The 22,083-nt window shown below is 44.5% G+C and overlaps 1 protein-coding gene across 1 annotated transcript in view; it reads left to right on the top strand.

Annotated features, from left to right (window-relative positions):
* LOC125454646 (ADP-ribose glycohydrolase MACROD1-like) overlaps positions 1-22,083 on the top strand; it is an 880,504-nt gene that overhangs the window by 418,907 nt on the left and 439,514 nt on the right. The window lies entirely within an intron of this gene.

Genomic DNA, 22,083 nt, shown 5'->3' with positions numbered 1-22,083 from the left:
CCCGTAAGACCTTCCCTCCATTCCAGGCAACATCCTGGTAAATCTTCTCCTCACCTTTTCCAATGCTTCCACATCTTTCCTGTAATGAGGCGACCAGAACTGGACACAATACTCCAGATATGGGCGAACCAGGCTTTTGTATGGCTGGAGCATTATTTCACGGCTCTTGAACTCAATCCCTCTAATAATGAAAGGTAATGCACCATACACTGCCTTGACAACTCTATCCGCCTGGTTGGCAGCTCTCAGGGAACTGCGAACATGAACCCCAACATCCCTCTGCTCCTCCACACTGCCGTGAAAAGTCAATCACATGTCCTGGCTTTGCGAAGGGTGCCATCAAAATGGACATTCTAAAGCTACCGTGCGGCCCATTTATTGCATCCTCAAGTCCCCTTTAGTGACCGTAGTCAGAAAAGCAGATGCTGTCCACCCACAGCATCTCGATGCTCAATTGACAGGGAATTGACTGCTTTCTCACCCAGACGGAACGGGCAGAAAAGGTGTTTTACCCCCCACCCACCTGCCCCCACCCACCTGCCCCCACCCAGTCTGGAGCTCAATGTGTGAGTATTCATTGAGATAGTGAAGCGGTGAACTTCACTGGTGTGGGGGAAAGACTGCATGTCCACACCTTTTCCTGCTGTCTCTGCACAACATAAGTTGATTCTATAATTTGCCGTGGGTTGCTGGCGTTCACCATGTAATCCACAATATCGCGAGCGCCTTTCAGCTAATTTGATTGAAGTGAATCAATTTTAATCAGAAAGAAAGAATAGAGGTACCATCTTCCAGATTATTTTCTTTCGCTCAGCCTGTGCTGTAACGCTGTGAGAAGATATTCAATGGAACAGTTTGATGGCCAATAGTAAATAAATAGTTTGCAGTGTTCACTTGTCAAGAAGGATCAATATGCCGTCTGGTATAGGCAGCTGCTCTGTAAAATTAATTGAATCTGCATTAAGTGAGCTGTTAGGTTTGCTTTCAGCCTTTGACCTGAACAAAGTGTGCAGCACCTTGTGAACTTGCTGCTTTTCAAACCTCAAATTCAACATGTCCACTGGGGAGTCGAACAAACTCGCAAAATATCGCAGACTTAAGATCCGATTCACTTCTCTGTCTTTCAGCGCTGTAAATTACAAATGCTCTGCTACATTCCAGAAATGAACGAAGTCACAATCTGAAACCTTGAAGTAAATTGCAGCCTCCAATGTGTGACCTTAAAGGATACTTGTGAAAGTAGAGTATATTACAAGGCACTAGTTGAACCACCGTTGGAATACTGTGGACAGTTTTGTGACCCATAATAAGGAGAAAGACTGGCTATTGGAGGCAGTTCAGAGAAGGTTCACTGGACTGATATTGGGTTTGGATTGCCTAATGAGGAGAAGTTGAGCCTGTTCTCGCTGGAATTTAAATGAATGGGACGTGACTTTATCGGAGATTCATAGGGGACTTGTGAGGGTAGATGCTGCCAAGTTGTTTGCTGTGATGGGAGAGTCTAGGACCAGAGAATGTAATCTCAGCAAAGAGCTGCCCATTTAAGACAGAAATGAGGAGAAATTTCTTCTCTCAGACAGCAGTGAATCTGTGGAATTATTTCCAACAGAGCGGGTCATTAAGTGTATTCCAGGCTGGGGGACACAGATTTTTCATCAGTCAGGAATCAAGAGTTAATTGGGAAAAGGAAGGAAAATGGAATTGAAGAGCACCCATGATCTCATCAAATGGCCAAACAGACTCGATGGGCTGAATGGCCCACTTGTGCTCCCATGTCTTATGGTCTAATGATTTTATCATACTTGCTAGAAAGAGAGACTGGTCAACACATATTCTCACTAGATTCTGCTCCAGATCAAATTTTCGCATTGCATTGCTCTGAATGTCAGGAAAAGGAATGCTCATCTCAATTCTCAACCTTCTCAATGGCTTTATTTAAAAGGGCCATGGAGTACAGGAGCAAGGAGGTGATGTTGAACTTGTGTAAGTCACTTGTTAGACCTCAGCTCCAGTACTCACAGCATCCCAACAGTGTGGAAACAGGCCCTTCCGCCCAACAAGTCCACACCACCCCTCAGAGCATCCCACCCAGACCCATCTCCCATAACCCACCTAATCTACACATCCCTGGGCACTATGAGCAATTTCCTATGACCAATCCACCCTAACCTGCAGATGTTTGGACTGTGGAAGGAAACCGAAGCACTTGAGGAAACCTATGCAAACATGGGGGAGAATGTGCAAACTCCACATAGGCAGTTGCCCGAAGGTGGGATCGAACCCAGGTCCCTGGCACTGTGAGGCAGCAGTGCTAACCGCTGTGCTTCCCCTGCAAATTGAAACATGGAAGATTACCGTGTACTGCGTACAGTGTGGGCACCATTTCATAGAGGAGGTGCGAATGCAATGAAGAGAGACCTAAAGAGATTTATGAGAATGGTTCCAGGATTGAGGATAGATTGAAGAAGTTGTGACTGTTCTCCTTGGAGAGAAATAGATTGAGAGGAGATCTGATAAGAGGTTTTCAAAGCCATGAGCGGGCTGGATAGAGTGGATAAGTAGAGCTGTTTTGTAAAAGGACCAAGAACAAGACAGGTATACATTCAAGGTAAAATAACTGTGGATGCTGGCAATCAGAATCAAAAAACAGAAATTGCTGAAAAAACTCAGCAGGTGTGGAGGCATCTGTGCAGAGAAAGCAGAGTTAATGCCTTGGGTCCAGTGATCCTTTTTCAATATTCTGAGGAACAGCCACTTGATCCAAAAAGTTAACTCTGCTTTCTCTGCACAGAAGCCGACAGACCTACTGAACTTTTCTAGAAATTTGTTTTTGTACAGATTTAAAGTGATCTGCAAATGAAGCAAGGGTGACGTGAGAAAAATGGTTTGGGTATGGAATACATCGGTTGGAAATGTGTTGGTGGCGGATTTGATTAGAGGGAATAGAGGGATAAGGATCCTGATAGTGAAGATAGTTTCCGTGTGGAAGGGCAAAATATGTCGGTGCAGGCTTAGAGGGCCGAAGGACCTGTTCCTTTGCTGTATTGTTCCTTTTTCTGATTGAGGCATTCAAGAGGTTGTTAGTATAAAATTTGGTTAAAAGTGATGTTCAGAGTCATGGGGAAAAGGCAGGAAATTGGTGCTAGGGGATAGAACAGGTACATGCACAATGGGCTGAACGGCTTCCTTCTGTGGTCCTATGAATTCTGAGAGCAACGCCCCTTTCTCACCCGGCCATGACCCAGTTTCCTTTATCTCCAATGACTGTTTCTTGTCTGGGTCTTGGTGAGGTGCCCAGACGACTCCTCGAACCCTTGAATGGTCTAACAATGTGAAATGGAGCTGCTGATATCAAGGTTAATGCAGTGTGTGTGACAGACAGCAGTACACCGATGTCTGTCAGGATTTTGCTGACTGCCAGAGGCGGAATCAAGGTAACAAATTGTCATTGTCTCAGCCTGTTCCTGCCCCACCGAACTCATCTCTACCTATCTGGACTCCATTTTCTCCCCTTTGGTCCAGGAACTCCCTACATACGTCAATGACACCACCCACGCCCTCCACCTCCTCCAGGACTTCCAATTCCCTGGCCCCCAACACCTCATTTTCACCATGGACGTCCAGTCCCTATACACCTGTATTCCTCATGCAGATGGCCTCAAGGCCCTCCGCTTCTTCCTGTCCCGCAGGCCCGACCAGTCCCCCTCCACCAACACCCTCATCCACCTATCCGAACTCGTCCTCACCCTCAACAACTTCTCTTTCAATTCCTCCCACTTCCTACAGACAAAGGGGGTGGCCATGGGCACCGCATGGGCCCCAGCTATGCCTGCCTCTTTGTAGGTCACGTGAAACAGTCCCTCTTCCGCACCTACACAGGCCCCAAACCCCACCTCTTCCTCCATTATATTGATAACTGTATCGGCGCTGCCTCTTGCTCCCCAGAGGAGCTCAAACAGTTCATCCACTTCACCAACACCTTCCACCCCAACCTCAAGTTCACCTGGGCCACCTCCAACACATCCCTCACCTTCCTGGACCTCTCAGTCTCCATCTCAGGCAACCAGCTTGTAACTGAAGTCCATTTCAAGCCCACCGACTCCCACAGTTACCTAGAATACACCTCCTCCCACCCACCCTCCTGCAAAAATTCCATCCCCTATTCCCAATTCCTCTGCCTCCGCCGCATCTGCTCCCAGGATGAGGCATTCCACTCCCGCACATCCCAGATGTCCAAGTTCTTCAAGGACCGCAACTTTCCCACACAGTGGTCGAGAACACCCTTGACCGCGTCTCCCACATTTCCCGCAACACATCCCTCACACCCCGCCCCCCACCACAACCGCCCAAAGAGGATCCCCCTCGTTCTCACACACCACTCCTCCAACCTCCGGATACAACGCATCATCCTCCGACACTTCTGCCATCTACAATCCGACCCCACCACCCAAGACATTTTTCCATTCCCACCCTTGTCTGCGTTCCGGAGAGACCACTCTCTCCGTGACTCCCTTGTTCACTCAACACTCCCCTCCAACCCCACCACACCCAGCACCTTCCCCTGCAACCGCAGGAAATGCTACACTTGCCCCCACACCTCCTCCCTCACCCCTATCCCAGGCCCCAAGATGACTTTCCACATTAAGCAGAGGTTCACCTGCACATCTGCCAATGTGGTAGACTGTATCCATTGTACCCGGTGTGGCTTCCTCTACATTGGGGAAACCAAGCGGAGGCTTGCAGACCGCTTTACAGAACACCTCCGCTCGGTTCGCAATAAACAACTGCACCTCCCAGTCGCGAACCATTTTAATTCCCCCTCCCATTCCTCAGACGACATGTCCATCATGGGCCTCCTGCAATGCCACAATGATGCCTCCCGAAGGTTGCAGGAACAGCAACTCATATTCCGCTTGGGAACCCTGCAGCCTAATGGTATCAATGTGGACTTCACCAGCTTCAAAATCTCCCCTCCACCCACTGCATCCCAAAACCAGCCCAGCCTGTCTCTGCCTCCCTAACCTGTTCTTCCTCTCACCCCTCCCTTCCTCCCACCCCAAGCCGCATCTCCATCTCCTACCTACTAACCTCATCCCACCTCCTTGACCTGTCCGTCTTCCCTGGACTGACCTATCCCCTCCCTACCTCCTCACCTATACTCTCCTCACCACCTATGTTCCTTTCTCTCCATCTTCGATCCGCCTCCCCCTCTCTCCCTATTTATTCCAGAACCCTCACCCCATCCCCCTCTCTGGGCTTTTGTGCTCCTGAGATGCTGCTTGTCCTGCTGTGTTCATCCAGCTCCACACTTTATTCACAAATTGTCGGACTGTTGCTGCCTGTGGTTTAAGAACCTATAGATTGTATTCCCCATATAACACACTTGGGGTTGAAGGGATTATACTGAGGTTTTTCCACTACACTGGCCCTTACAGGCGATTCTGTTTGTCACCTTGAGCATTGCTGGAATGCAAAGAAGCCGCGATAATGCAGAGTCTAACAGCCACAGTACAAAGCTTCCTTTGAGGAGAAAACAGAGGGTGTCATTTTACCCCTGGCTTAGTTAACAGATGGCTGCTTAATGCAAGCAATTAAAATTGCATTGTCTCTCAGAAATATTTGTTTCCTCACAGCAGAATCACTATTGTAAGTGTGTGAATTGATGTCTATAAAAATTTGGGTGGCTTTCTTGTGTGTATATAAAAAACTAATTTGATTAAATGTGTGTGTTTGCACTGCAACATTGGACAGCCATTAGGCATTGCCACTCTTGTGTTTTAAAGTTACAGGTCATGTTGTTTAATTGTGGTAATGTTCCTGGCGCTCTGTAAATTTCAGCAGGGACAGCTGTGTGTGGCTGCGAGCGATTATGCAGAATTTGATGACGTCTGTCTCAGTCCTTTTCGTTTTACAGTCATAAATCCTCTTCCGATTCCCTGGACTGGGCTGTTAGCTGCAGGCTTGGATCATTTATCTGTGTTTATCTAATGCAGCTCCTTTTAACCAGCCCTACAACTAATTAACTTTAATTCACTAACCCACTCAACTGGTCTTCCTGGGTCTTGAGAGTTTAAGTCCTACCCCAGTGATTGGTATACAGAGATCCAGACTGACAGGTACAATTACAGCATTTGAAAGGCAGCTGGATGGTTACATGTGTAGGGAGCGTTTAGAGGGACGTGGGCCAAGTGCTGGTAACTGGGACAAGTTGGACCAAAGGGTCTGTTTCCTTACTGTATGGCCCTATGTGTTACTGAGGGAGTACAGCACTGTCTTTTGAGCATTAAGCCAATGCTCACTTCCCCAACCAAGGTGGGCATTAATGATACTGTGAAGAGTGAGACAGTTATCCCCCTGGTGTCCTAACCAACATTTCTCTCTGAATGGAAGTGTCAAAAAAATTCCCTTATTACAAGATTGACCACACTATACATGGAAAGTAGTCGCAGGAGTAGACATTTAGCCCATTGAGGCTAGCCTACCATTCAACATAATCACGACTGATTGTGCACCCTACTTCTGCTCCCTCCCCTTTATCCCCAAGAGACTTGACACTAAAACAGAGATTGCTGGAGAAACTCAGCAGCTCTGGTAATATCTGTGGAGAGAGAAACAGAGTTAACATTTGGAGTCCAGTGACCCTTCTTCAGAACAGTTGCCGCTCTAAGATGTTTGGTTGTAAAGAGCATTGGGATGTCCCAAGATTTGTAAGATGCTACAGGAAAACAAGTTCCTTCTTTCTTCTCCAGCTAATGTGAAAACACAGAACTAATAGGGAAGTTGCATTGGCTTGATGATGTATCTGCAGATGCAATTTTTATGCCTAACTCTTGTCCACACACATGACGTGAACATGTCTAACCTTGTGATTTTAATGTGATGATCACAGCATCAGCAATTCTACCACTAACACAGATTGAAACACAGAACCTCTGAATAATCTTGACATTAATAATAATTATAATTGTTGAGACGAGGTAAGGAAATGTTGTCCCCAATTTTCCTGTTTTCCCACTCTTCATTTGACCACAACAGGTTTTGAATTTTGGGAAATTGCTGAATTATCTATTCAGCATGTACTTAACCATGTGCAGCTTGTAAGATTTAAGCCAGATGAGTGTTCTTGATTTGAATATGATAAGGGCCAATTTGAATGTTCTAAACTCCACTCAGGTTAAAAAATGTTGAAAATATACAAGCACATCTTACTTTCCCATATGTGCTTGTGAACGCACTCACTCACTTGCATACACACCTACTCTTGTGCACACATACTTATTCTCTCACACACACACACAAACACACACTCGCTGTCACACTCACACATGCACTAACTCATGCATATAAACTTACATTCACACTCATACTGTCACACACGACTGCACACATGTATTTCGGCACACATACACACTCTCACATAAACACACTCTCACTTTTGCACACTGACTCTCACATACTCATTGACTTTCTCATTCGCATGCACGCACATACACACACAATCTCAAATCTTAAGCGTGCAGAAAACTGCATCATTACATGACATCGAAGGTTCAACTTGGCCGAGTTAAAAATGCACATTTCAAAACAGGAGAGTCAGCCAAGATCTACAGATTACGTCCAGCTGAAATAATTGGTTTGAAGTTGTGGCTGGTATGTCTTTGTTCTTCCAGAAAACATTGTTGTAAATTTTCAGTGGCTGTCAGCAGAGCGTCCACCTGCTGTAAAACTATAGGCACACTCTTCTTTCTCAGCAAGACAGGCTTAAATGGTATATTGTGCAGAGACAAAGAGAGAGAGAAACAGTGAGAGAACAGCTACTCACCACAGCTGCTCAAACCCAAATTCAAATTTTCGTGCAAACAAATGTATCACAAGTCCTTTGTAGGTTGGCTTTACAGGAGAAGACAGTTGATAAGCTTATGGAGCATCAGAGGAGCAGGAAAGTTGATGTTTTGGGTCAAGACCCTTCTTCTGAAGAAGGCCCTGACCCGAAATGTCAATTTCCCTGGCCTTCTGATGCTTCCTTGCCTGCTGTGTTCCTCCAGCTCCAGACCTTGTTATCTCAGGCTCCGGCATCAGCAGTTCTTATTATCTCTGATAAGCTTATGCCTGCTTTATCTTCTTTTTCGTTATTGGCTATGGCCGAAGTGTTTAATTTTTAAATTTCCAGAAAAATAACTCCCGAAAGATCCTCCATCATGCCGAGATAACCAGGATACCATTGGGATCTCCATAGACTTTGCATCTCTTTGACGTGGAGGTTTTCTGATGCAGTTTTCTGCATGCTTAGGATTTGAGATTGTGTGTGTATGTGCGTGCATGCAGGTGTGTATGAATGATTGTGAGCGAGTGAGCGTGTGTGTGAGTGCGAGTGTGTGTGTGACTTCATAGATACAAATGGGTAGAATAATAGAGTTTGGTAATCCTGTTTGGATACAGGTAGTACCTGGGTTGTGAATGGGTCCCATTCTTGAGCCCATTTGCAAGTCATTTTGTATACAAGTCAGAACACAATGCAGGACAATACAAAATAGCTGTTTGTAAGTACCAATACGAAATGTACGGATGTCAGACCTTTAAAATTACACACCTCTGTGGGATTGTGTTTGTTAGTTTGAGTGCTCGTGAGCAAGATGTTCGTGAACTGGGGACTCCCTGTATTCGGTTTAACTGTGCGCTTGCCCCTTGGCTGAATTTTCTGTAAAATATATAACAGTGGGTGTCAGTTAACTTGCTAATACTTAGTGAAAGCAATTTCTGCTCCATTCTCTCTGCATTGGCAGCTGCTAAGCAACCTAAGAAGAGAGCTGCAAGGGCTGAAAAGTAAAGCAGCTGAGCTACAGGCGCCACAGCATGGCACAGAAACATTAGTGGGCAAAACGTTGCAAGCATGAAGACGAAAGGCACTTCAGATGAATTTGCCGAGAAGCTTTGAGGGAAATCTCCTGCAGAGACTGGAACACTTCACAGGCAGCTACATAACAATACATGCTAGTGGATGTGTTCTATTGTAAAATTGTCATTATACAATACAGATGTATCACCTTGAGGATCCCAACAAAAGTTAGCAAGAATTGCTACTGGTCAGACCCCTGTTGTCTGGAAAAGGCCTTAAAGCTGCTTTATAAATCTTCAGAAATTGCCCTGCATACATTCAATTTTGTTCTTTCCACAACCCAGTGAATGCTTTCTTAAACAGATGCACTGCACATTGAGTGTTTTTGTAGCAAACACAGTGTGTAATAGAATTGTTTATTATGGTCCAAGTTTGGATCATTCTGATCGGGGATACAAATTTTAAGTCCATTCGGAAAATAACACTGATACAAATCCACCACTACCACAGGTAGTCTCTTGGGTTTGAAGAAGCAAATGGAACTAGTTTAGTTTTGGAAACCTGGTCAGCCTGGAATAGTTGGGCTGAAGGATCTGTTTCTGTGCTGTATAACGCTATGACTTTATGCCTTACTTCCATTAAGGATAGATGGGTTTTGAGGTGCCTGATAAATGTGAACTGCATAATTCTTCGAAACTTGCATCACACATAGACAGGGTGACTAAGAAGGTGTTTGACACGCATACCTTCATTGCGCAGTGCTTTGAGGACAGGAGTTGGAACATCATGTTGAGGTTGTACAGGATTTTGATGAGGCCTCTTCTGGAGCAGTGTGCACAGTTCTGGCCGCTCTGTTAAAGGAAGGATATTATTAAACCTGAGAGGGTTCAGAAAAAATTTACCAGGACGTTGCCAGGAATGGAGGGTTTGAGTTATAAAAGTAGACTGGATAGCCTGGATAGTAACACATCCACTAGCATGTATTGTTATGTAGCTGCCTGGTCTGGTTCTTTCACTGGTACATAGGATGTTCACGAGTGACCTTATTGAGGCTTATAAAATCACAAGGGGCATTGATAAGGTGAATAGAAAGGGTCTCTTCCTCGGGTGGGGGAGCTCAAAACTAAGGGACATATTTTAAGAGGAGAAAGATTTAAAAAGGACATGAGGGGCAACTTTTTAACACAGAGAGTGGTTCTTGTGTGGAATGAACTGCCAGAGTAAGTGGTGAATGCAGGTACAGTTACAACGTTTAAAAGACACTTGGATAAGTCGATGAACAGGAACGGTTTGGAGGGGTATGGGCCAGGAGCGGGCAGATGGGACTAGATTAGTTTGGGAACAAGTTTGGCATGGACTGATTGGACCAAAGGGCCTGTTTCCATGCTGCATGACTGTATGACCAATAGTCTGTGCCACAAGCGGGCCAGATGGCGCTTCTGATTATCAGGTAAATGAGTTGCTGGTCATTTGCATGCAGTCTCTCTGACGGCCTGGCTTATCCTCTGCATGTTCCTGATGGAGTTTCTTCATCTGTTAGCTGCCTTCCGAAATGAATGTTCTTCATTTTGCTAGGTCAGAAGCCAACTCCTCCCTCCACACATGAGAATGTTTGACTTCTCCAGGAGTACTTTGAGGACATGGTTAAAGCATTTTCAACGTTCTCCTGTTACAGTTCAGCTGTGATCCCATGTTGTATGTTTGAGCTGTAGGAGGAGAACAGTAGAAGTTTAGGGGGAGGTGATGGCCCGGTGGAATTATCACCAGACTCCCAGTCCAGACATCCTGATAATGTCCTGGGGACTTGGATTCAAATCCTGTCAAGGCAGGTGGTGGAATTTGAATCAGTTTAAATATAAACACTTGGAATTGAGATGACCATAAAAGTGTTGTTAATTTGCCAGAAAAGAAAACCATCTGGTTCATTTATCTCCTTTAGGGAGAGAAATCTGCCCTCCTTGCCCAGTCTGGTCTCCGTGACCCACAGCGATCCCCAAACACCACTTTGAAGAAGAGAAGAAAAATTCCTCCTTGACTGCTCACACAATATTTACTTAATTGCTCATGACCATCTTGCTGTTTATGGGAACTTCCTTTGCACAAATTGGCTCCCTGCATTGTAATGTTGAGAATATTTCATGAGTTGTAAGATACTTTTGGACATTAAGATTCCAAAAGGCACAATATAAATGCGAATCCTGTCATTCTTTGTGCGCTAGCTCTCTCAGTGATGAAGAAAACACGAATTTGGGAGTGGTCTGGTTTACTGTGGGAGTGTGATACTTCAGAGAAGTTGGAATATTGCGTTCCATTCTGGTCTCTGTGCTATAGAAAGGATGTTGTGAAACTTGAAAGGATTCAGAAAAGATTCACAAGGATGTAGCCAGGGTTGGAAGGCTTGAGCTTTAGGGAGAGGCGAAATAGGCTGGGGCTATTTTCCCTGGAGCGTTGGAGGCTGAGTGTTTTATAAAGTCATGAGGGGCATGGATAGGGTGAATAGACAAGGCCTTTTCCCCAGGGTAGGGGAGTCCAAAACTAGAGGGCACAGGTTTAAGGTGAGAGAGGAAAGATTTAAAAAGAACCTATGGGGCAAACTTTTCACACAGAGGGTGGTGCATGTATGGAATGAGCTGCCAGAGGAAGTGGTGGAATCTGGTACAATTACAATATTTCAAAGGCATCTGGATGGGTACATGAGTTGGAAGGGTTTAGAGAGATATGGGTCAAATGCTGGAAAATGGAACTAGATTAATTTAGGATATCTGGTTAGCATGGACGCGTTGGACCGAAGATTCTGTTTCCATTCTGTATATTTCTATGGGCGTGTCAGCTTTACCTTTTTTTGAGGGGGGGAAGAGAGGGAGGACAGGACAGTGTTTAGAAATCCTGATGAAAGTCTTGCGTGTCTTGGGAAAACGTGAAGATTCAGTTATAATTCTACGAGGTTGCTGAAATATATGTGCTTGGTTGGTTGTGATTTAATGAGGCTATTGGACAAGTCAAAAACATACAACACCAGCCATTACTCCTGACGAATGCCATGCCTGTAAAGTAGGGAAGAGTAAATAAATTGAAAAGAACACTTGCCAATTTCTTCAGTGTGAAATGGTTCGCATCTTTATTAAAAAGAACAGAAGGACAATATTAAATAGCACTTTTATCAAGAGATGACAGCAATAGCTGCACTTCAGAAGTACTTCAGTCGTTGGAAAACATTGTTCTGTGATCAGAGGCACTACATAAACTCAGAAACAGTAAAGTCCCACTATTCTGCACTTAGCCCCTCACATATTCGCTTATTCGAGAGAAACATGCTGTGAATTTTTTTTGCTATTTCCAGGGGAACATGTAGGTGGTGGTGCTCCCTTGTATCTGCTGCCCTTGTCCTTCTGGGGAGTAGTGATCGTGGGATTGGAAACGTTATGGCTGAGGAACCTTGGTGAACCTCTGCATCTCTTGCATCTCACGAATACTCTTCAAGCAGTCTGTGGAAAAGGTGTTTTTGACCCGAAACGTCAGCTTTCCTGCTCCTCTGATGCTGCCTGGCCAGCAGTGTTCCTCCAGCTCCACACTGTGTTATCTGTGGAAATGGTGTCATGTTCCAGTAATTTTATTTTATGTATCTGTCATGCATCTAAATAGCAGTGGCTGTGACCTTTGTCTCTTGACCTTTGACTCCACTCAACATCCTCCTTGCACCTCTACATAGTCTTGCCTCAAGCAAGAACAGAAATTGCTGCAAAGTCTCAGCAGGTCAAGCAGAATCTGTGGCAAGAAATCAGAGTTAAACATTTTGGGTTCAGTGACTCTTCCACAGGACTGAGGACAGGTCCTGAACCTGAAGCCTTAACTCTGATTTCTTTCCACACACTCCAGTCCAGGCATGTTCAGTTTTTCCAGCAATTTTTGTTTTTATTCCTGATATCCAGCATCAGCATTTCTTTCAGTTTTAATTTTATCTTGCCTTCATATCTGCTCAGACCTGGAGGGGTGCTCTCTGAGATGGACAGATTTTTAATGAGGAAGGGAAATCAAGATTTATGGGAATAAGACAGGAAGGTGGAGATGAAGATTGTCAGATCAGGCATGATCTCATTGAATAGTTGAACATCATTGATAGGCTGAATGGCCTACTTCTGCTCCTACAGCTTTTTGTCTTATCTCTTACACTGGGAAGAATGCTTCAAGGACCTTTGGAATGTGTAGTGGTGGTGAAAGGCACTTTGTTCATCTAATTATACAAAAAAACTCCCTTAACTTATTCTTCATCACCTTTCTTCTTCAAATGATTCTCTTGGTTCTATCAACATTATTGTCATTAATAACATCTCTTTCAATTCCTGCTGATCTACAAATTTCTCCTTCCTGTATGTGAGAAGACAAAAGCTCATCTTTTACAAGGCAGCTCACCACCACCTTCTCAAGGTCAAATAGGGGAGGTCAATAAATGCTGGCCCAGTCAATATCGCCCACATCTCGTGACTGAATAAGTAAAACATGCCATGCACTGAAACTATTTGTTTGGATTAAGTGGCGCATACTGGGGTTTAAGCTTCCCCTCACAGGAGTGCGGGGTCAAGTTGGTTCCCTTCCTTTTAACCCCTTCTTTATCACTTGAAACAAGATTTTTATCTCTCTTCAGCACGCAGTTGTTATAGTTTCAATTGAACATATTGGTCAAAATGAACGTGGCAATTACAAGGTTTTCTTGAGTAACAGCAAGCGGAATCTACTAACCCCAAGAAATAAATAAGAAACATCTAACATGCACACCAACACAGGTATTAAACTCACAAAGAAGAAACTGTCCAGTACATACAGAAAGAATAAAGGCTATGCAGTTTATAAGTGGCTAAAGGGATCAAGGAATGTGGAGAGAAAGTGGGAGTGGGATACTGAAATTGTGTGAGCAGCCTAATCATATTGAATGGGGTGGTGCAGGCTTGAAGGGCCGAATGGTCTACTCCTGCCCCTATTTTCTGTGTTTCTGAAAATCCTTACAGTCCTTGGGATGTTTGTCTGTTATCCTGAGACTACAATTGTTTAACGGCTGGTTGGCATCCTCAGCGTTAGCAGTATCCATATGTCTCTTTCAGTTCTCAGTGAATGATTGTCTCTCCAATTTGCTATTTCACCAGGTGCTGTTGTTTGAGATGATATGGAAAAGCCAGGGTAGGAGGTGGGGAGGTGGGGAGAGAGTGAGAGTTTTCCAGCTTCAGCTGTAAGGAGTCGTTCCTTCTCACTGCTTTGTCATTCAAAAGAACCTGTTGCAATTTGCTTTGTTTGTATATTCCTGGGTCTGGCTTTAATCTCCATCCAAGCTAGACAGTCACTGGCAACCTTTTATGATACATGCAGATATTGGGCATCAAAGTGTGCACTAAAACAGATGATAATTTCTTTATAACAAAGTGTGAAGCTGGATGAACACAGCAGGACAAGCAGCATCTCAGGAGCACAAAAGCTTTTGTGCTCCTGAGATGCTGCTTGTCCTGCTGTGTTCATCCAGCTTCACACTTTGTTGTCTTGGATTCTCCAGCATCTGCAGTTCCCATTATCTCTGATAATTTCTTAATGCTGACTTGGTTGCTTAGTTTCAATTTCTTTAGATAAAAAGGTAAATTTAATGGGGGCAGATTCATTTATTCTACCTTGTCTCCTCAATTTGCTTCAATCTGTTGTCAGGGGTGCTCACAGCAGCTATTTTAGTTTGGTATTTGCCCTTTAAGTTCATGAAAGGTCTTGGGTTTATCACTCAGACATTGGACGTTAAGATTTAATAGTTCATATTCAACATTATTTGTCATGACTCATTAATGCTATCGCACGTTATGCATCAAGCCCTGCTGTTTCCAGGGTCTTAAAAAAATTAACATTTTTTAATGTATAAAATCCCCATAAAATCCTGATTCTCAGACACAGGTTGATGGAAAATACAAACCAGATTTCCGTACTTGACAGAATCATTATTTATTACAGGTAATTAGGTTCTAACTACAGTTAAGTGATTAAAATTAAGTAAGCTGTACAAATTAAAGTGCTAAACCCCTCTCTCACATGCACAGACAGACGTAATGAAGGAAGAAGGCACATGGGCAGATGGACGATCTGCTCCCAAGGCCTGATGAAGGGTCTAGGGCTGAAACGTCAGCCTTTCTGTTCCTCTGATGCTGCTTGGCCTGCGGTGTTCATCCAGTCCCATACTTTATTCCCCAAGGCCTGTTGGGTTAGTTCTTGCTTATTCAAAGATTTCTTCTCAACTTTCCTTTTTCCCACATGCTTCCAAAGGCTTTCAAGAGGCACAAGGTGGCTGGCTCACTGATGAAAGCTCGCTGACTTGTCCAATTCAAAGTCACAACTTACAGCACACTTGTGTTTTTATCTAACTTTTCCCTTATCTCAACCACTTCCTGTCCTCCTGAATTTTAGCTCTGAACCAATCTTTCCCATAACCACAGGACTCTGCATCCCAAATTTCTCTCAATCCTCCTGCAATCTCAAAGCTTTATTAATGCAATGTCATTGATGTCATTGATTCACGATCTGTCTCACGTCTTCTTGTCCTTTGTTCGGTCTCTCCAGGTGTTTAACAGTTTGGATCCAGGTCTTTCACTTAAGTTTCAAAGCGAAAGAAAACACTGGTCTGTTTCTTCTCCCTTGAGATTTTTACACGAGTAACTGAAAAGGTGCAGACAACGGGGGAAAGCTCAGATTTATTGCTGTCACATACAACAGATTTTGGCATGCTAATTAATTTATAGCTGCATATGCACACACCCCTGATTAATATCTGGTTGTTAAATGTTCAATCCATCACTTAGCTGTCAGTCATCTTCAAATCTTTGCTTACAAACTGATAGTTTCAGTTTAGTAAACTTATCAATCTTCTGACGATCAAGTAAATAACAGTATTTACACTATAACAGTCTGATATTAAAATACCATTTTTCTTCAAGGCTAAACTACTCAAAACTTCAAAGGAGGACCCCTACACAAAAAAAAACGCAGCTGTATTTTCCAATGAGTTCCAAAAGCATTTTACTAAAAGCAGAACACTGTGTGTGCTGGAAATCTGAAATAAAATCAGAAAAATGCTGGGAAAAGTGCTCAGGTTCAGTGTCAAGGGAGAGATATTGTTGTAGGTTTGTGGCCTTTCATCAGAACACATATTCTTCTTAAATGACTGAGCTTTCTCTGTCTGTTTGTGCTTTTGTTTCTCAAGTGCTCCTTCAGCTGGGAGGCACTTTGGAACAGCCTGATGTTGGGAAAGGTGCTTTTGGAAATGCACATTCATCTGTTCACTTTACCTATTACCTGTGAAAACGTACAGTGAGGTTATGAGTGCAAGGGCCTGTTAGAGTGTGAGTAAAGAGTTCTAATTCTATCCCAGGGCCATTGCTGCAGCAAAGCTCATGAATCGGAGAATCTCTAGAGTGCAGAAGCAGGCCAGTTGGCCCATCCAGCCCATGACACCCCTCTGAGGAACATCCTACCCAGACTCACCCCCAACTACCCTTTCCCTGTAACTCTGCATTTCCCATGGCTAACCCACATCCCTGGACACCATGGGCAATTTAGCATTGCCCATCCACCTAAGCTGCACATCTTTGGATTGTGGGTGGAAACTGGAGCACCTGGAGGAAACCCACACAGACATGGGGAAAATGTAAACTAGGGTCATTAATTCATGATCCGTCCCACATCTCCTTGTCCTCAGTTCAGTCTCTCCAGGTGTTTAACAGTTTAGATCCTGGTCTTTCTCTTAAATTTCACAGCGAAAGAAAACATTGGTCCGTTTGTGTGACTGAAAAGGTGCAGAGAAGAGGAGAAAGACACTCCACTCAGACAGTTACCTGAGGGTGGGATCAAACCCACATCCCTGGAACTGTGGCGCTAACCACTGAACCACTGTACTTCCTCCAGAGATTCCAATCCCCGCTATAGACCTGTGACCTTAATATCCAAGGTGCTGAGATAGTCCACGAGAAAATGCAGTTGGAGTGGTGTTGGTGTAGTTCAGTCTGCAAGTTTTGATAGTGCCATTCTCCATCTCAGAGGGATGTAGAGGTTCAGTCATTGGCTATGAATCAGAGTGAGATCAATAGATCTTTATTACAGATGGAAAGCATCAATGGATAAAGAGATAGTGCGTGACAGTGGTGTGATAGCAGAAGATCAGCCATGGTGTCATTGAACAGCCAAGCAGCCTTAAAGACCTGACGAAGGGTCAAAATGTTAAGTCTTTGTTTCTCTCTCCGCAGATGTGTGAGTTTCTTCAGCAATTTATGTTTTTCGTTGTTTCAAATCTTCAGCGCCCACAGTCCTTTGTTTTATCAAAGGGCTGAATGACCTTTTTTTCCTATTTCTCATATTTTTATGTTAACATAAAATAACGCCAAACTTCTGCCCTTCAGTCAGAATCATACTTTTCTTTGACTTTAGCTTAAATATGGATTTCATTGGCTTCAGCATTGCAAGCCCCTGAATCCATTGCTGTTTGTGACTAAAATGCCACCATGGAAACATTTATTGATGATTTCGATTCAGTTGGTATAAAATAATAAAAAAGTGATCACACCTGCTGTTTGCTTTCGAATATTCACTCCCAGCGAACTCAGTTTGTGTATCTCAGTTTTCACTGTGAGTGCAGGAATCACTTACTAAGTTGAGAAATGTAGAGGCGATTCATCAGGAATGAATATATTTGCTTGTGCAAGTAGACCTTCTTTACGTAGAGTTTTAGTGTCTTCTATTTATTTTTCTAACAAACAAAGTGTAAGGTCACTTAAAGGAATGCTTCTTCAGACTGTCAAGTGCTAGGGATTATTGTAACAGTCACTTAACTTAGTAAAACTTTAACTTGGAGATTAACTCAAGGCTATAAGCAATCCTGTTGGGTGGGAATGGGGGGGAGCGGTGTGGTGGGGAACGCTGTGAGAGGTTAGCTTGACTCACTTGCCTGATGCTGAATTGAGCCTGAAAGATGGGAATTAGGGGAAATGTTTTGGTGATTGCTAACATTGCACTTTTGAGGTACTGTCAAGCAGATAACGGCCAGGAAAAAGGGAAGTCTGTTTGTAAGGAGGCTTGGGGACCACTTTGTGGAGCAACTACGATCGGTTCACAACAAACAGCTTTCCTGCTCCTCTGATGCTGCTTGGCCTGCTCTGTTCATCCAGCTCTACACCTTGTTATCTCTTTGTAACACATTTCTTGCCTCACACCACCTATTGATCCATTCAGAGCCTCACATGGCCAGCTGAGGCCCTCCGATCTTGTCCAGAAACCTCATTTTGAACTTTGAGCCCCGAGAAAGATTGAGCGAACAGAGAATCAGGCAGTTGGGTCAGTATCTCCTGTGGAGAGACTATATGGATGCACCAAATCATCAGAAGCAAGGCAGCCACTGCTGGACTGAAGTTGCTTTTGTTCCTCATGACGTTTTCAGGATATTTCTTGTTGTCCTTTCCTACTTTTAAAGAAGCTTCAGTCTAGTTTGTGATAAAGTGATCACACCTAACTAGGTGTTCGTACAGTAACACCCCAATTCAAGCCACTGCATTTTGGAGGCAAAATCAAGAGGTGAGGAGCTTTCCTGCATGGTAGAGATTAAGATGGGAAGGTGATTCATGATTAGAATTTAGAATTAGAATTGGATTTGTTGTCATCAGTACTCAATTACAGAGTTACAGGAGTACAGTGAAAAGTGTACAAAGTTGCCATTCCTGGTACCATCTCAGGTACAAAGATACCTTGGCACAAAATCTTAGGTACAAAGTATAAAAATAAAGTAATAGTTTAAAAGATCAACGTTACAGTCCTTCTATAACCATGGGACTGCGGTCACTGCACGCTGGGCTATCCCTACGACGGCTCATTATCTCCCCGCACTGAGCACGTTCTCCCGACGAGAGCTCACTACCCCACCTCCTCCACCTGCACTGGGCTGAGTTCCTCACCACTGACATCCGCCTGTGAGACTGTGTGCGTCCAAATTAGCTGCTGTGATTCCTATATTGGAACACTCCCAAAGTACAAGAGCCATAGAGCACGGAAACGGACCCTTTAGTCCAACATGTCCATGCTGACCAGAAATCCCAAATAAATCTAGTCCCATTTGCCCATATTTGGTCCATATCCCTCTAAACGCTTTCCACTCATGTATCCATCCAGATGCCTTTTAAATGATGCTATTGTACCAGCTTCCACCACTTCTTCTGGCGGCTCCTTCCATACACGCTCTGTGTGGAAAAGTTACCCCTTTCAAATCTTTTCTGTCTCACCTTAAACCTGTGCAGCCTAGTTTTGGATTCCCCTGTCTGGGAGGACTGTTCACCCTATCCATCATACTATACTGATTGTAAAGCACTTCAGGATGCCTGGTGGTTGTGAGAAGCACCATCAAAGTTTCACTTTGGAGTTGTTGAGACCATCATTGTTTTTATTTTGTTCTTATTTCTGGTTTAGAACTATAGGTTGCAGTTGAGAATTGAACTTTGAACAACAGTGAGTTAAAGTAAAAAAGAAGTTACAAAAGTTTGATGTGTGCTGTTGGGAATTGGTCTGCACAGAATACACAGGTTAAGTACTTCTCTGAGAACACTATAGACAGATCAGCACTGAGAGGTTGTTGTGCTCAGGGATTGGCAGCTGGTTGGATGTTGAACTGGTCGAAGAAAGGAAGACCTGTGCTGGCCAGCCAACCACAGTGAATGTTAAAAAATAAAAGAAATGAAAAGGAACCTGGCAACGACTGGGTTTTTGGACAGGAGGCACTGTTGCTTTGGAAACAGTAGGACAAGGTTATTCTTTAGTTATCGACTTGTTGAAAGTTCTGAGAAAAGTAAACCAGCCTTTGTGAAATCAGGAAATGTCTCTGGAGCTCTGCAGAAGCTGTTTGCATTGACCAGGATATCAGAATTCAAGCAGGATACAATTCAACATAACAAAGTGTGGAGCTGGATGAACACAGCAGGCCCAGCAGCATCTCAGGAGCACAAAAGCTGATGTTTCGGGCCGAGACCATTCATCAGAGAGGGGAATGGGGAGAGGATTCTGAAATAAATAGGGAGAGGGGGGAGGCGGACCAAAGATGGAGAGAAAAGAAGATAGGTGGAGAGGAGAGTGTAGGTGGGGAGGTAGGGAGGGAATACGTCAGTCCAGGGAAGACGGACAGGTCAAGGAGGTGGGATGAGGTTAGTAGGTAGGAAACGGAGGTGCGGCTTGAGGTGGGAGGAAGGGATGGGTGAGAAGAAGAACAGGTTAGGGAGGCAGAGACAGGCTGGGCTGGTTTTGGAATGCAGTGGGGGGAGGGGACGAATTGGGCTGGTTTTGAGATGCGGTGGGGGAAGGGGAGATTTTGAAGCTGGTGAAGTCCACATTGATACCATTGGGCTGCAGGGTTCCCAAGCGGAATATGAGTTGCTGTTCCTGCAACCTTCAGGTGGCATCCTTGTGGCACTGCAGGAGGCCCATGATGGACATGTCGTCTGAAGAATGGGAGGTGCAGTTGTTTATTGTGAACCGAGCGGAGGTGTTCTGCAAAGCGGTCCCCAAGCCTCCGCTTGGTTTCCCCAATGTAGAGGAAGCCACACCGGGTACAATGGATACAATATACCACATTGGCAGATGTGCAGATGAACCTCTGCTTAATGTGGAAAGTCATCTTGTGGCCTGGGATGGGGGTGAGGGAGGAGGTGTGGGGGCAAATGTAGCACTTCCTGCGGTTGCAGGGGAAGGTGCTGGGTGTGGTGGGGTTGGAGGGCAGTGTGGAGCGAACAAGGGAGTCACGGAGAGAGTGGTCTCTCCGGAAAGCAGACAAGGATGGGGATGGAAAAATGTCTTGGGTGGTGGGGTCGGATCGTAGATGGCAGAAGTGTTGGAGGATGATACTTTGTATCTGGAGGTTGGTGGGGTGGTGTGTGAGAAGAGGGGAATCCTCTCAGGACGGTTGTGGAGGGGGCGGGGTGTGTGGGATGTTTTGCGGGAAATGCGGGAGACGCGGTCATTGGCGTTCTCGACCACTGCGGGGGTAAAGTTGTGGTCCTTGAAGAACTTGGACATCTGGGATGTGCGGGAGTGGAATGCCTCATCCTGGGAGCAGATGTGGCAGAAGCGGAGGAATTGGGAATAGGGGATGGAATTTTTGCAGGAGGGTGGGTGGGAGGATGTGTATTCTAGGTAGCTGTGGGAGTCGGTGGGCTTGAAATGGACATCAGTTACTAGCTGGTTGCCCGAGATGGAGACTGACTGGGGCTTGAAGTGGACACTCTCTGATACAATTCAACATGCCTGTTATGCAGTTCATCAGATTTTGCGAAAACCTGATATTCATCATTGAAGCAGTTGTCAAAGTAGCATCTTAAGACTATTTAAAAAAAAATTCTTAACTGTGTCTGTCTGTCTGTTGGAGTGTGAGTGGAGGATTGTATTCAAACAAGATTGGGCTTAAGTCATAGATATTAATTAGTTTGCCTACTTCATCTGTGTTCTACTGAAGTTACATTCTTCATAACAAATAGTTAGCTTACAGTTAAGCTCCAAACTTAGTGCCTAAGATTGGTTATTGATAAAGCCTGGTCAGGAACAACTGAGCAATTTTAAGGGTCATCAAATGTCTTCACTTCATGGTGTTGCAAATCCAGTGTTAGTGGGTCTGATTTGGTCTGGCTTGCTTCGGCTGTGTCATAGCAGAGTATAAATCACCCCCTTTGAGTGTGTGTGTACACTGGCAGCTGGATACATAGGCTGGTGTAGCAACACTGTATGCGTCAGCGCTGCTGAGAACTGAGCTGTAACTCCCAGTGAGCGTGTGCATTATTTTTCTTTCTTAACCTATCACTGCTTCTAAAGACTGGATGAAGAAGGTTCTCTGTAATTCAATTTGACTGTGACGCAGGAGGAAGTGCTGCCATACAGTCTCCATTTGCAGTCCAGATGTAGACAGTGTGAGTACTCCCGCATCTAATCCCTCATTTTGTTCAGTTACAGCAGGGTGATAGCTCGCTTTTTGTATCTTTCTGAGCTGTAGCTGTTTACAGTAAGCAGGCTGCTGGAGCAGTGCCAGGGCCTGTGCGACATTGGCAAATAACTAGGAGCTCCTAGAATTATAGCAGCCACAACAGCGACTCGTATCGAACCTTGAGCAGAATGCACATTGCCTCACAGGGCCATTGTGAAACATAGGATGGCATGAAGCCACTTAAGGAGAAATTAGGGTAGAGGACCTAAAGCTTGATCAAGCATTG

Source organism: Stegostoma tigrinum, chromosome 9, assembly GCF_030684315.1.
Source record: "Stegostoma tigrinum isolate sSteTig4 chromosome 9, sSteTig4.hap1, whole genome shotgun sequence".
Taxonomy (NCBI): Eukaryota; Metazoa; Chordata; class Chondrichthyes; order Orectolobiformes; family Stegostomatidae; genus Stegostoma; species Stegostoma tigrinum.
Note: the sequence above shows the minus strand (reverse complement) of the source record. Positions and strands in the feature narration are given on the sequence as shown.